The 15,696-nt window shown below is 38.1% G+C and overlaps 1 non-coding gene across 1 annotated transcript; it reads left to right on the forward strand.

Annotated features, from left to right (window-relative positions):
• The first annotated feature begins 1,476 nt into the window (after nucleotides 1-1,476).
• On the forward strand, nucleotides 1,477-1,580 carry LOC123644273. The gene has a single exon (XR_006737088.1). It is a non-coding gene; the product is annotated as a small nucleolar RNA U13 (small nucleolar RNA).
• Nucleotides 1,581-15,696: the final 14,116 nt, after the last annotated feature.

Genomic DNA, 15,696 nt, shown 5'->3' on the forward strand with positions numbered 1-15,696 from the left:
TAAACCAAGTAAGCCTCTATTGGATAATTTGCCCTCTGATAAGATCGATTCATCTTGCACTGACCTCTGCAACCAATTATGCTATTTTTAAAAGCTCACAAAGTTGAAAATGTTCAAGATCTGCTGTGAGCATCAAGAGATAAATCCTTTCATTAAATAAAACATTCAATTTTTTTTTTTTAATTTTCTGCCTAAAATGCAATATGAGCAAACAAATACAACGGCTGGAAAAACTCCATCCTCTCACTAGGCAGGCCAGCCTCAACCCCAATTGCTGAGGAAACCAGCGACACCAGCAGGCAGGTCTGCTCCCCACATCCCAGCCCTGTCCCAGGCTCCTGAGGGCTACAGAGAGGGGCCATCAGGGTGCGTAGGGGGGAGTCCCAGGAAGAGAGGAGGCAACAATTTGGACTGCTGAGACGTACTCCCAAAAGGGTGAAAGAACAGCTTAAAGAGAAAAGAAAGGCCATCAATAGACAGCATGTCAGAAATGCATTGAGAGTAAGAAGGGACAGTGGCTGGGGAGTGCTGGCATACTTTGGACCTGGCAAGTTAGGGAGCTTGAGGACTAAGAACTGGGAAGAGAGGAAAGTTCAGCCAACACATAGGGGTCCCGGCTGAAGAAATTGCCATTTTTCCTCTGAATCCACCTCTCCCAGGCCCCATTCCCTTTGTGCTTCCTGAAGGCTGTGTCTTGTTAAAATGCACCTTCTGGTTCCCAAGTCTGGAGCGGAGGCTGAGAATCTGCATTTCCAACTCATTCCCACTTGATGCTGTCCTGCTAGGAACCAAAATTTGGGCAATAAGTTTATACAACTACTGTTACCACTCTCTTGAGTGTTTTTCCAGAGACAGTCACTGAGTATATATTAATATGAACAAGTTTTTTTAGACGGTACAATAACATAACATATCAGTCAGTGTTCTCCAGAGAAACTATATATAGGGGGAGAGAGAGAGAGAGAGAGAGAGAGAGAGAGAGAGAGAGAGAGAGAGAGAGAGAGAGAGAGAGAGAAGAGAGGGAGGAGGGGAAGAGGGAAAAAGAGAAAAAGGAAGGAGAAAGATATTTATTTTAAGGAATTGATTCATGTGATTGTAGGGTTGGAAAGTCTGAAATCTATAGGACAGGCCAGCAGGTTGGAAATTAAGGTATGAGTTGATGTAGTCTTGAGGCAGATCTCCTTCTTCTTTAAGCAATTCTCAGTTTTGCTCTTAAGGCCTTCAACTGATTGAATGAGGGCATAGTCAATGAGGGATTGAATAACCCATATTATGAGGGGCAATGTGCTTACTTAAAGTCAACTGATTAGACCTACAAATACCTTCACAGCAACATCAAAATTAATGTTCCAATAACTGAACACCATAGCCTAGCCAAGGTGACACATAAAGTTAACCATGATATAACATTATAAATAACTGTCAGAAAATTTGCTTTTTTCCCCTTCCTTAAAATGACTTAAAAATCATTTTTGGATCCTTTTGTAGTTCATAATCATGATGACTGAGTGTTCACATGCATGTGGGAGATGTGTCTCCCTCCAACCTTGTAATGACGTCAGCACGCTACCCATCTGATGTAAAAAAAATCATTTTTTATCAATAGCTACATAGCATTCTACTATACAAATGTATCATAGTCATATAACTAGTCTTATATTCTTGGATATTTAGCTATTATTTTCCATTACAAAAATGCTACAATGAGCATTCTTGGGAAAAAATGTTTTTAACTACAGTGTGTGAATATATCTGTAGTATAAATATTTAGATTTATAAATACTGGTCAAGGAGTATGCAAATTTTTATATTTCATAGTAATTGACAAATTCCACTAAAAATAGACTTATTTATATGTAATTTTACTGATTTATACACCAGTAAAAATGGGTAAAAATTCCTGTTCCTACACATTACCAATGACACATTATATTATAAAATATTTTGACCTTTACCACTTTGATGCATGAAAAACAATGCCTTCCTAGAGTTTTATTTTGAGGATGAGCATTTTTCTTTCATGTTTATAAGCTATTTATATTTCATTTTCTTCTGTGTTGATGCCCAATTTTCTGGGAACAATGATATTTTTGTCTTTGATTTATTAGGGCTCAATATAACTTATGGATATTAGCATTTTTTACATTTACAATGCAAATATATTTTATTCTGGTGTGTTTTTGTCTTTTAACTTTACTTATAATATCTTTAACCCTGCAAATATTTTAATTTTTATGCAAAGCTCTTAGTCTTTATTTTATGCTCTCTGGGTTTTGTGTCCTATTCCACAGACTTTTGCTTCAGGAAGATATAAACAATTCTCTTATATTTTGTTCTGCTACTTATATGGTATTTCATTTTGTGTTAAAAACCTTTGAGCCATCTTATTTATTTTGGTGTAAAGAATGTGATAGAAACCTAACTCCCCATTCTCACTTCTCTGGCTAGTTAATTGTTCCAAATCCATTTGTTTGATAATACTTTTTTATCACAATTAAATTCTACTATGCAATAGCTCTAGTTATGAAATATCTATTCTGGAAAATCTATTACAGACTATTTATTACTGATTAATTACTGTTTTCCTTTAACATGTCTAAAACCTAGAAAATCTAGTATCCCTCATTATTATTATTTTTTGAAAGTTTTCTGACCAGTCTTATATATTTGAATCAGTGTCAAAATTCTTGCTGGTATTTTGATTGCTATTGAATTGAAGTTTTGAATTAATTAAGTGAGAATGTCTATTTTATGCATTCACAAAAGGGGTGATATTACCCCTAAAGGGATAAAAATTGGATCTTGGAGGGAAAAAAACTTACTCTTTTTATATTTAAAAGACAGGTATAGATATAGTACATAAATAGACATTTAGTATATTTGTGGTATTAAAGTTTAACAGGAGGGAATGATTAAGGAAAAGAATGTCTAAAATAGCTCATTAGAAAAGAGACAGTGAAAATACGGTTGAGAAACACTGTTCTACCTATATAAAGTTGCCATTCTTATCTAAGAACAGGTTAGTTCTTCATGTTTATTTATCTTTTAGGTGCAATTGTAGAGTTTTAATACTATTTTTCCGAATAGATCTGAAACATTTATTTCTAGGTGCTTTATCTTTTTAATTGTTTTAATATTTAATAGATGATGGAATTGGAGAGAAAGCAAGATGGCTGACTAGAGACATTGGTCACCAGATCATCTCAGGAAGGAGCAAATGTTATAGAAGGAAAAAAACATAGCCCAGGTGTAATTCTGAGGGATAAATGCCAGAACCTACCAGAGATTCCATGGGAAGAAGTTGCAGAGCAGAAGAAGGAGCAAGATTTCAGTAAAGATCGAACGCTGAGAAATTTGGGACCCCATGGAAAGGGTAGCTGGGGGTGTTTGTTTTTCCTCCCCTCACACCTCTGGCAGACTTCAGGCTCCTGAACTGTCAGAGAGCCCCTCTACCCTCATGAGCCCAGGTGCTGCTGCTGTCAGTGAACTGGGAGCTTCTTGAGAAGAGAGCACTGGGCTACCAGTCCCTTTGGGGTTCCTCCCCTTCCCCACAGACTGAGCTGAGGTGGTGGGCACCATACTGCTTCTCTACCCATTATGTGCCTTTGTCCTCCCCAGGGAACTTCAGAACCTCCAGTTTTCTTGTCACTGATCCCTACGCAAATATTTCCCAACCCCTGCCTAGACTGCAGTGGCCCAAGGGGGCTGGTGTGTCCTGGGGGAATTGTGTGATCCCAGAGCTTGGACATTTCAGGTGGGCTGCCTTCAGGGGAGAGGAGAGTGCAGCAAGTCAGGGGAGCCTCTTGGGACAAAGGGGACCAGAATGCCAGCTCTTATCCGTTAAGACTCTCCTCCTCCTCCTCCCCTCCCCCACCCACAGCTGCTGATACAGCTATGGTAGTTTCCGCATGAGTTGGCACAGGTGCGCCAAGAGATGATTGAGCTGGGGCTCTCAGGAGTGGCTGCTTCCCCTCTGTTGATGTGCCCACGACACCCAGGCACAGAGAGTGAGGCTCACGCTTTTCCTCTAAAAGACCTACAGCAGACCAAGAGGTGCTCAGAATGTGAGCTTCTGCCCACCAGCCCTCCCCAGTTCTGTTTGCCTGGCTGCTCTTGCAGAGCAGGGCATACCCTGAAATGGAGGAACATTAATAAGCCTGTTTGAGCACTCCATGGGTAACTTAGAGCCAGTATGCTTTCCCTGGCATGGTCAGGGATTGAATTTGGGAGATCAGAGGAGAGGCCTACAGGCCAGATCCATACCTTCAGGGCTGGATCATGTTGCTTGGGGGCACAGAGTGGAGGTTTGTGAACAAAGACCCTAGGATCATCTCAATAGATACAGAAAAAACATTTGATAAAATCCAGCACCCTTTTATGATAAAAACCCTCAACAAACTAGTCATAGACAGAACATACCTCAAAATTACAAAAGCCATATATGATATACCCACAGTCAACATCATACTGAATGGGGAAAAGTTGAAAGCATTCCCCCGCAAAACTGGAACAAGACAAAGGTGCCCACTGTCATCACTTCTATTTAACATAATACTGGAAATCCCAGCCAGAGCAATCAGGCAAAAGAAATAAATAAAGGGAATCCAAATCAGGAAAGAGGAGGTCAAACTATCCCTGTTTGCCAATGATATGATATTTTTATCTAGAAAACCCTAGCAGGGGTGGGAAACCTGTGGCCTTCTGTATCCTTAAGTGGGGCCTTTTGATTGAATCCAAATTTTACAAAACAAATCCTTTTAATAAAAGGATTTGAATCCAAATTGGGATTCAGTCAAAAGGCTGCACATAAGGATCTAGAAGGCCACAGATTTCCCACCACTAAAGGCCCCATCAAAAGACTCGTAGAATTGATAAATAAATTCAGTAAAGTCTCAGGTTGCAAAATCAATGTATACAAACAAGTAGCATTTCTATAATATATACTAATAATAGGCAAACTGAGAGTCAAATCAAGAATTCAATACTATTTACAATAGCTGCAAAGAAAATAAAATACCTAGGAATATACTTAGCCAAGGAGGTGAGAGACCTCTATAAGGAGAACTACAAAACACTGATGAAGTAAATCATAGAAGACACAAACACATGGAAAAACAACCCATGCTCATTGTTTGGAAGAATGAACATTGTTAAACTGTCCATACTGCCCAAAATGATTTGTAGATTCAATGCAATTCCCATCAAAATACCTACCTTATTTTCCACAGACCTAGAAAAAATAATCCTAAACTTCATATGGAACCAAAAATGAGCCCAAATAACAAAGCAATCTTAAGCAAAGAGAAGAAATCTGGAGGCATCACATTACCTAAGCAAAATTATACTACAAGGGTATAGTAACTAATATAAAACAGCATGGTACTGACTGGTTTAAAGGTAGAGACATAGGCCAATGGAACAGAACAGAGAACCCAGAAATAAAACCAACCATATAACTACGACCAATTGATTTTTGACAAAGCAGACAAAAACATACACTGGGGAAAGGACACCCTATTCAATTAACGGTACTGAGAAAATTGGATGGTTATGCGCAGAAGAATGAAACAAGATCCCTATCTCTTGCCATATACAAAAATTAATTATTGATTAAAGACCTAAATATAAGACCTGAAACCATAAATATTCTTAAGGAAAAGAAACTGTAGGAAAAACTCTTCTAGACATCAGCCTATGCAAAGAATTTATGACTAAGACCCCCAAAGGCAAATACAGCAATAACAAAAACAAGTAAATGGAACTTAATTAATTTAAAAGTTTCTGCACAGCAAAGGAAATAACCAACAGCGTAAATATACAACCTACAGAGTAGGAAAAAATATTTGCAAACTATACATCTGACAAAAGGCTAATATCCTTAATCCACAAAGAACCCAAGCAAATCAGCAAGAAAAAAATCAAACAAACCCATTAAAAAGTGGGCAAAAAACAAGAACAGAAACTTTTCAAAAGAAGATAGACAAATGACTAACAAACATATGAAAAAATGCTCAACATCTCTAATCATCAGGGATTGGGAATATTTCCTTTATTCCCATATGATGGCCTGCTCTCATTTTAATGTACCACAATACCAAAATCAGATAGCATGAGAGTCCACATTTTTTAGAGGTTTAAGCATTATTCAAATTGACTTTAAGACTATTACACTTTTTTCAACATTTAATAGCAGTTTGAAAAGAACACATAGTTAAGTGATCTCACAAGTTTCCTAACCAAATAGTCCTTTTTTCATCAGTGCAAGTCATTTGACCCTCACCTCTGGCTGAGTAACTATTTCTGTGCTTGGTTAGGGATGTTTAAGGAGCATAGTACATGCAGTAGGAAGTCTTTCTTGTCCCACTCTCATCTTGTGACCCCATTCTAACGTGACATCTCTTACCGTGTAAGTTCTTTCCTTGTTTCTCAGACATGCAAATAGATCACTGTCTTAATGCTTGAACTTGAGTACTTCTCTTGATTATGTCTGCTATCACTGTCCACTAAAGGGCAATCTGCCTTGATCTCCGTGACCTTCTCCAAGCTGCCCAGCAGATAACAGACCGCTACTTTGAACACCATCCTGAAAGGCTGAACATGGTTATTCATTGACAGACTTCCATATATTTATCTTTGTACATTTACTCACTCATTTATCAAGTGTGTATTAAGTGACTATTATGAGTCAAGGAGTGTGCTAGAAAGCAGAGATGTAAAAAAAAGGAGAATGTGGTTCCTTCCTTTCAGTAACCCACAATCTAGTGGCAGGTGACACATTAACATGGACCTGCAAAGCTAATTAAATCTAGATTCTTGGGTGCTGAGTTCCAACACAGCATCATAAAACCTCTTGCTGGTTTTACTAGTCGCTTGCCTTAGTGGTCACATGTAGGCTTTTCCATAGTCACTTGATTTTATTTCCCTCTTATTTGACTAGATCGCCCTTATTTTACAATGCCTGTCTCTTCCTTTGCAGGTCTTAGTGCACATAAGTTGCTCCTTCTGTTGCAGTTAACCCTTCTTATGCCTGTCCTACAGGCCATATCTAGTACTTTAATACATTAATTCCATATGAGCTTTGCTGATGGAGAATTATCAGCTGAGGAACAGAAAAAGCATATGTATATCTTTATTATTCACTAAATATATACCACAGCTGCCCTGAGGTGTTTGCTCTATTTTATTTAAAGTACAGCTCAATTTCCCATTTTCCCTATGTATGGTGACTTTGTGTATGGTGACTTTTGGGAGATCCTATACTGGACTCTGAGTTCATAGCCATTATTTTTTTTCAGAGAAAAAGATTAAGAAAGACTCCTAGCATAAGGGATCTATCCTAAGATACCTGGAAATTTTCCAGATCTGCAACACTGTTGTTAAAGTTCATTTTCCCTAAGGAAAAAAAAAAAAAAAAACAGCAACAATTAGAGAACAAAATGGGGACACATGGCACTCAAATGTGGATCTCAACAAAAAGGACAAGTGATTTCATGCTCTGGTCCCAGGGGTCACTCACCAACAGTGGCAACTAATGATTAAATCCAAGGATGCCAAGGGTCTCCTACATATTAGACAATAATTGTAATGTGACAAGATAAGGCTTGGGATGATTTCTAAGGTGGGCCAATTGGTTTAGGTTTATGAGGGTATTTGCTATTGTGAATGAGCATCAGAAGGAATTTGTCCTGCTCTTTCCCAGATGATGTGGTTCCCAGCATGCATCCCAGGGGTGGTATTTGAGCAAGACTCTCATGTATCATTATAAAGTGGAGAGGAAATAACACACTAACTAGACTCACTTTTCAAACTTCTCAGAGTAAAACTTTTGACATAATGCCAAACATCCAGATAAAAACTGAAGAAAAACAAAAACAATCCTCCAGATGTTTTCCCTAAGTAAATGAATAGGGATTATTGTTCTTACTCTTCCTTTTTGGGAATAACTCATGAGGCATAAGAGACTAAGGACCAGATGAAATGTCAGCATCCACAAAGGCCAAGTTGACCCCTTAACAGGAAAACAACACGGGTGATATTGGGCAACCAGGAGAACATAAAGTAATCGGTCACTAAAACCTCACCTTGGAGAGTATGGAAATTAATTTCTAGCTCAAATTTCTTACTCCTCTCTCCATCCATACTTTTAACCATTCAATGCATATAACCTTGTATTTCCTCCCATAGGCAGAGTGCACGTCTCTGACCTTTGACGCAGAGCCCACCACGAGACTTGCTTTGGCCAATGGGGCACTAGCAGACATTATTCAAGCAGAGGCTTGAGATGTGCTTGTGTTTGGGGCTTACCCACTTGCACTTTTGCAATGGCCATGAGAGAAACTACCAAGGTAGCCCACTGGTTCAGAAATGATGAGAGACTCCTGGAGCAGACCTGACCCCAACCTGCAGCTGGGAGCCAAGCATGGCTCAGATTAGCCAGTTGACAGCTAACTTCAGATGTGTGTGAGAGAATAAATAATCGTATTTTAAGCCACTGAGTCTTGTAGTAGTTTGTTAAACAGAATTATTATGGAAATAATTGACCTCTACTGTAGAGTCCAATCAGATTCGAGTTGAGGGAGGTGTCTATAAGAATGAACATGAAGAATTGTTTCCACAAATTCAAGGACCTGAATCTCTCTCTCCAGCTTCACCACCTAATGTCTTCCTTTTTGCTTTTTTGAGTCTGTCATAATACCCTATCTCTATTTTTCAAATATGCCAAGCACTTTCATACCTCAAGGTCTTGCACATGCTATTTTCTCTTTCTGTACAACTTACTCCCTACCTCTAACCACCTTCCGAATTTCTTAACAAGCCATTACCTTCTCAGCTAATGGGACACCTTTGTCCTCACAGTATGCTTCCAATGGCTTTAAAGAGGGAATTAAAAGTATATTGACCTGCAGATCAGTAAAAACGACTCCATCAATGCAAACATAATTTGTACAATGTCTCTTAAGTTTGAACAGGATCTAAATGAACATATGTGCTAGAACATAGTTTCATGGTGAAAATACTCAAAACTGTAATACAATAAAGCATTTTTTTCCAGTAGCATGTATTTTATTGATACAAATATTGGAGCATATTTATCACATATGTGATATATTGTTATGTGCATAGACTATAATAATCAAGTTAGGGTGTTTGGGGTTTCCATCACCTCAAATACTTGTCATCTCTATGTGTTGGAATTATTTTAAGTCTTCTCTTCTAGCTGTTTTGAAATATACAATACATTGCTGTTAACTACAGTCACCCTACTCTGCTATTGAATATCAGCACTTATTCCTTCTGTCCAACTGTATGTTTGTACCCATTAACCAATCTCTTTTCTCCCTTCCCACCCACACACCCTCCTCATCCTCTGGTATCTATCATTCTGTTCACTACTTCCATGAGGTCAACATTTTTAACCTCCCACATATGAGTAAGAACATGGGATATTTGTCTTTCTGTGCCTAGCTTATTTCACTTAACATAATGATCTCCAGTTCCATCCATGTTGCTGAAAATAACATGATTATGTTCTCTTTGATTGCCAAATAATATTCCATTGTATACATATGCCAAATTTTCTTTGTTTGTTGATGGACACTTAGGATGATTCCATATCTTGGTTGTTGTTAATAGTGCTGCAATAAACATAAGCTTATAGGTATCCCTTTGATATACTGATTTTTTTTTCCTTTGGATAAATACCCAGTAGTAGGATTACTGGATCATATGGTAGTTCTATTTTTATTAATAGTTTTTTGAGAAATCTTTATACTGTTTGCCATGGTGGCTGTATTAATTTAAATTCCCATCAACAATGTATAAGAGTTCCCTTTTCTCTGCATCCTTACCATCATCTATTATTTTCTATTATTTTGAAAATAGCTATTCTAACTGGAGTAAGATGACATCTCCTTTTGGCTTTGATTTGCATTTCCCTGATAATTAGTGATGTTGAGCACTTTTTCATATACCTCTTGGCTATTTGTATGTCTTCTTTAGAGAAATACCCATTCATGTTCTTTGCTGACTTTTTAATGGGATCATTTGAGTTTTTTTATTGTTGAGTTGTTTGATTTCCTTGTGTATCTCAAGGAGGGATGACTGAAGGCTACAGAGTTTCTTTTTGAGGTGATGAAAATATTCTGAAATTAGATAGTGGTGATGGTTACACTACTTTATGAATACACTAAACAGTATCGAATTGGACACTTTAAGTGGTAAATTTATGGTATGTGAATTATATCTCAATATAAAAAATACTACAGGACCTCTCTAAGGAATTCTTTGGCTAACGTACATTATAAATTTTTAAAATATCAATACAAAATTCTGTGTTTTCCATCTTATTTAATAATGGATCCTTTTCTCCATGAGGTAGCTCTATGGAAATTGCCGTAGGAAATACTGCTCTAGTGCAGTGGTCCCCAACCTTTTTGGCACCAGGGACCAGTTTCATGGAAGACAATTTTTCCACCGACTGGGGGCAAGGGAGGGTTTCCGTATGATTCAAGTGCATTACACTTATTGTGCAATCAAACCTCTCTGCTAATGTTAATCTGTATTTGCTGCCACTCCCCAGCGCTAGCATCACGGCCTCAGCTCCACCTTAGACATCAGGCATTAGATTCTCATAAGGAACATGCAACCTAGATAACTCACATGCGCCATTTATAGGGTTCACGCTCCTATGAGAATCTAATGCTGCCGCTGATCTCAGGCGGTGATGCGAATGATGGGGAGTGGCTGTAAATACAGATGAAGCTTCACCTGCCCACCCACTGCCCAACTCCTGCTGTGTGGCCCAGTTCCTAACAGGCCACAGAATGGTACTGGTCCATGGCCCAGAGTTGGGGACTACTGCTCTAATGAACCCACTCCAAATAAATATTCATGTAAGAACATTCAGTACTTGGAGTAGATGGTTTGGCTTAAATGATTCATCACTGTTGATTCTAGCTCATTTGCCATTCCTGCATTTCACTTTGGCTCTGTTGGCAGTTATTCCCCTTCATTATATATTAAGCTTTTGTTGCCCTGTCTTTAATTGCTCCGGGTATAAGACAAGTGAATGAAAAAACCTCTTTTAAAGACAAAGTAATATCTTGAAGAGTGAGCACAAGGTAATTAAGATGATTATAATTTGACAGTGTGGGAGTATAGGAAAACTTTCCCTTTCCCCCAGAAGGTTCACTGAAAGATCAACACACAATAAGGCAGATAATAAGAGAAAGAGATTTATTTACCGTGCGCACAGGAAGAATCACAGAGTGATTACCCAATATCCCAGTGGGGTCCAGAAATTTATATGCCCTCATTTTAGAGGGTAAAGGGAGACGAGGAATATAGGTAATTCTGTTTGGAGCAATAAATGTTTACTAGGGAGGATGAATAAATATTTGGGAGAATGAATAGATATTTGGGAGAATGAATGGATAGGGGAAAGAAATTGGCTCATAAATTATTCTCTTTGAAAATTAAATTAGCCTGAGAGACAAGTATTATATTTAAAATTATTTGTGCCAGGTCTGGTTGCATTCTTGATCTTCTTTCCTATACTATATGGAAATAACAATGAGGGGAAGGAAAGTCAGTTTTTCTTTTTCATGGGTCTTGGTTTTTATGAAGAAAGAGGAAAAGCCCCTTCCAAGGCCTCTTGATCTCTAAGGGCCTTTAATTCAAAATATTCTTTATAAAAGAAGTCATATTTTGGGGTGAAATTCCCTGCGCTTCTTCATTCGGATATATGGAGCTTAACATGAACATGGCACTTTTTTATCCTGCTAAGGCTATAATGCACAAAGAATGACATTTTAAGTCTATTAAGTCATCCCAGTAAGATTAGTCTTCAGGTTAGGTATACCACTCTGGAGACTGTTATTACAATGTCATGGGAACATTTACGACAATAGATCTTACAGGTACACACTGATATACACTGGTCTGAACCATAGTAATCAGAACATTAAGAAAAATCTTACATGTTTTAAGTCACACTCATATAAAAGCAATATTGATCCATGCTTTCTTTTTACTAATTATAAAATAAACAAACTTGCCATGATTAAGGAAATGGGAAGAAACCAACACACAGGAAACTCAGATTGCATTCTTTTTATCCATGACAACTTTGCAGAATATGAAAAATGTTGAATTACAAAAATGAGATAAGAAAAGGAAAGGAAAAGGAGTAGGAGAAGGGAGATGAAAAAGAAAGAAGGTTAAGGTAAAGAGAAAATGTTAGAACAACAAAAAACCCAACAATGTATTTATCTTCAGTGCCACTGCTTCATCATATAACTGTATCATGAACATTAGTTTGATCACAGAAACAACTCAGATATTTGTGCACAAATGTAATTATAATTGTGCTATGCCTTACTCATTATTTTCCTTTCTGTTTGCAAATAGCCATAACTGATTTTATTTTTAGCAGTTTTGATTCTAAACATATCATCTACCATAAAAAAAGATTCTGGTGTTTTTTTCTGGTAGTGTGGAAAGCGAAGCCAGATATCATGTGAACCAGAGGCACTCATTTGGATGGAGTACAAGAAAACCTGTGAAAATTAACAGTAAATCTTTTTCTGTGCTCACAAACTGGTGAGAAAAAAATGGTAATCGTGTAAAATGTGCTACTACTGAATAAGTAATGCAAGTACATCTTATCAACTACGTAAGAGTGAATGACCAAGGTAAAATACACTCTTTAGCAAAAAAAGACTTAGAGCCCAGGGTGGAAGTCTCATCCCAAAGCATGCCTTCCATTTTCCTCATCATACAAATTTCTCTTAGATAGAAACCTTGGTGTTTCAAGTGGAACCCTTACAGGACATTCCCTTATGCAATGATTTGGAAACGAAGGGATTTCTCCTCTTCTGATCTCCAGTCACGATTACCATCTAAGTGCCCATGCAGAAACTAATCTTATACGGTATGTGTGTCAATGTGTTGTTTGAATGATGTTATTCTTGTTATCAGTGTTCAACCTTTCATAGCTGTATGTCCTGCTTTCCCACCAGACTATAATTTCTTTGAGAGGAGAGTCCATATTTTGTATGTCTAACTACATATCTACATCAAAGGATGATATAATAAATATTTACTAAACTAAAAAAAGTTCTTCGATTTAGAAAGTTTTACTCCGACAGAATGTAGAGTAAAATGTTGAGAAAGCACTGGGAGATCCCATTATTTATTCATATTCAGGGACCAGCCACCAATGTGTTAATATGTTTGAAAAATGGACTAACTCACACAGTCTTTGTCACAACCTAATTAGATGAGTTCTATTACTATCGTTCCCATTCTATAGAAGAAGAAACTGAGGCACACAGAAGCATTATTGTCCACAGATACTAAAGAGCAGATCCAGAATTCAGACCCAGGCTGTCTGGCTCTCGAATCTGTGCTTATTCTGACCACTACACTCTGGTTCCTTAGATGGTCATGCTGTGCTGACTACTGTAGTTTTTCTTTAACTCACGCAAGTCTTGGTTACTGGTCATACATACTCTTATCTATAGTATTGATTGTGAGGTTTCTTAGACTAATTTGTTTCTCATTCAATATGGGACACACTTGCAAACGTGCTTTTAATGATATCTTACCATCAGTCTTGTCAATTTCTTGCTAACAATTGCCATCGTTGCTTTGATGCTGCTAAGCTATTACAGTGCAACTTGCAACAATGCTACCCTACTCTGTTCCTTTTTCATTATTGTTTCATCATTGAGGATAAATGCTCTTATTCTAGTTTCTTTTTCTCCAATCTATTCTGTCTATGTGTACAGCATTGATGCCTTTTGATGGAAAATAGAACATCAAGAACTTCTACTTTGGCATTAGTTTTAGGCCCCATAAAAACAAACCTGCATCAGGCTCTCCCTGTCTCTACATTACAGCCAAGACGGGAAATCATCATCATATCCTCAATCTGCTCCCAGAAGCTACGCAGCAGCTCCAGCCAAGCTGTCCTGAAACAAGAGTTCACCCTGAGAATCTGCATCTATTAAAAGCAGTCTTTTAAAGTCTCCTCTATGCTAATAAACAAAGGTCCATTGTAAAGACGTTTGCACTGGAAGCAGAGAGACAGCGTCTTATGTAAATGCTGCCATCTCATTCTCCTTGGCCTGCCCACCAGCCACAGGACATCTTTTTCTGCCTCCAATTGCCAGAGCATCTGTATAATGCAAGTAGATTTGATGTGAGCCAGGAAAGAAAGGGACCAGGGGACAGGACAGCCATTGTGGAGGAAACCTCTTAGGGTGTACCCCCTGTTGAGGGTGAAGAGAAAAATGATCAAACAGGTCTCCTCTAAGAGGAAGTGTAAAGGGCAAAGATTGCTGTATTGAAATATCTGAGCAACCCTCAACACAGCGTCGGGAAACTGAAGACTAGCACAATGCCTCATTTATGCAGGCCAGCCTACTTTATTTAACAATATTGCATATGCATTTAAGGTCAACTAGTCATTCTGTCCATCATCCCCACAGTCTGTGTGGAGGAATCACAGAATACATGTGAAGCTCTTGCCCGGGCAAGTTCTGTTTTTGGTACCCCTTTAAAGGAGTCGGAACACTGTGCAGAAATCTCATGTTGCTTAAAATTGCTAATGGTAAAATATCATCTTTACTTGAAATCTCTGTCCTCTACTCTGTGTGCACAGGGCATAAGATTGAGAATTGATATGGCAGGACATACTATTCACTCTACAAACATGTACTGAGCACATACAATGGCTGGAAAGGAAGTAAGTCATAGACTGTGTTCTCAAGAAACTTCTCTCACCGTCTAGTAAACAAGAAGCATAAGCAGATAATCATAATGCAATGGCAAAAAGTGTCCTACTGAAGGGTGAGTTCCCAATGTGTTACGGACAAATAGACAAAGAATGTACATCTCAGTCCTAGAAGAGGGAGGGATGTCAGGGTGGGCTTCATGAAGGAGTCAAAGTTTATGAGTTTACTATTAGTGTATATCCCTGTCACGGAGTCCCTGCCTGGAGAAATTATGTTACTAATAGTTTGACGTGTATCACATCAAATCCTTAATATCTCACTTGCCTTTCTGATGCTATGACTAACGGTGCTTTCCTGTCCCCAAATATGGTTGGAACGATTGCCATCAAAACCTGTTATGAAAGGGTTGAAATGGGCCAACCTCATTACGTTAATTTTCCAATGAGAAATACTCAGATTCAGGCCAGCTCCGTCCGTCTTCTTTCTGTACTCAGTACTTTCTTTGCCTGATTATCTCCCCTTACTCTTGCTTTTATGTTTATTTCTATTTGTAATAACTTTTTCTCTCTCCTCTCTCTCTCTGTCACACACACACACACACACACACATATCACACTTGGGTGATTATACCTAGAAGTTGTTCCACTCATCCCTTAAATAGTTGCTAACCACAAAAAGGTAAATTAGGAAAAAGAAGAAAGTCAATGGGGTTATTTTAATTTCAGTAAAAATAGTTCTGGAGACAGAAATGATAGCTGCATTTGTATTTCAATTCCTAAAAGTTTTTGTCTGTAGTGTTTATAAAAAAAGCCCAAGCTATGGTTTCCATTATTGTCCCTGGTGAAATGAAGATGCCAAGCTGAGACAGAAACCAAGGAAGACAGCGGCAGTACAGAAAATAAAGAAGAGATGTAGTTAGTGTTTCAAAAAGCCAATCGAATAGGCACTGTTCAAAGTC

Source organism: Lemur catta, chromosome 8, assembly GCF_020740605.2.
Source record: "Lemur catta isolate mLemCat1 chromosome 8, mLemCat1.pri, whole genome shotgun sequence".
NCBI classification, from domain to species: domain Eukaryota; kingdom Metazoa; phylum Chordata; class Mammalia; order Primates; family Lemuridae; genus Lemur; species Lemur catta.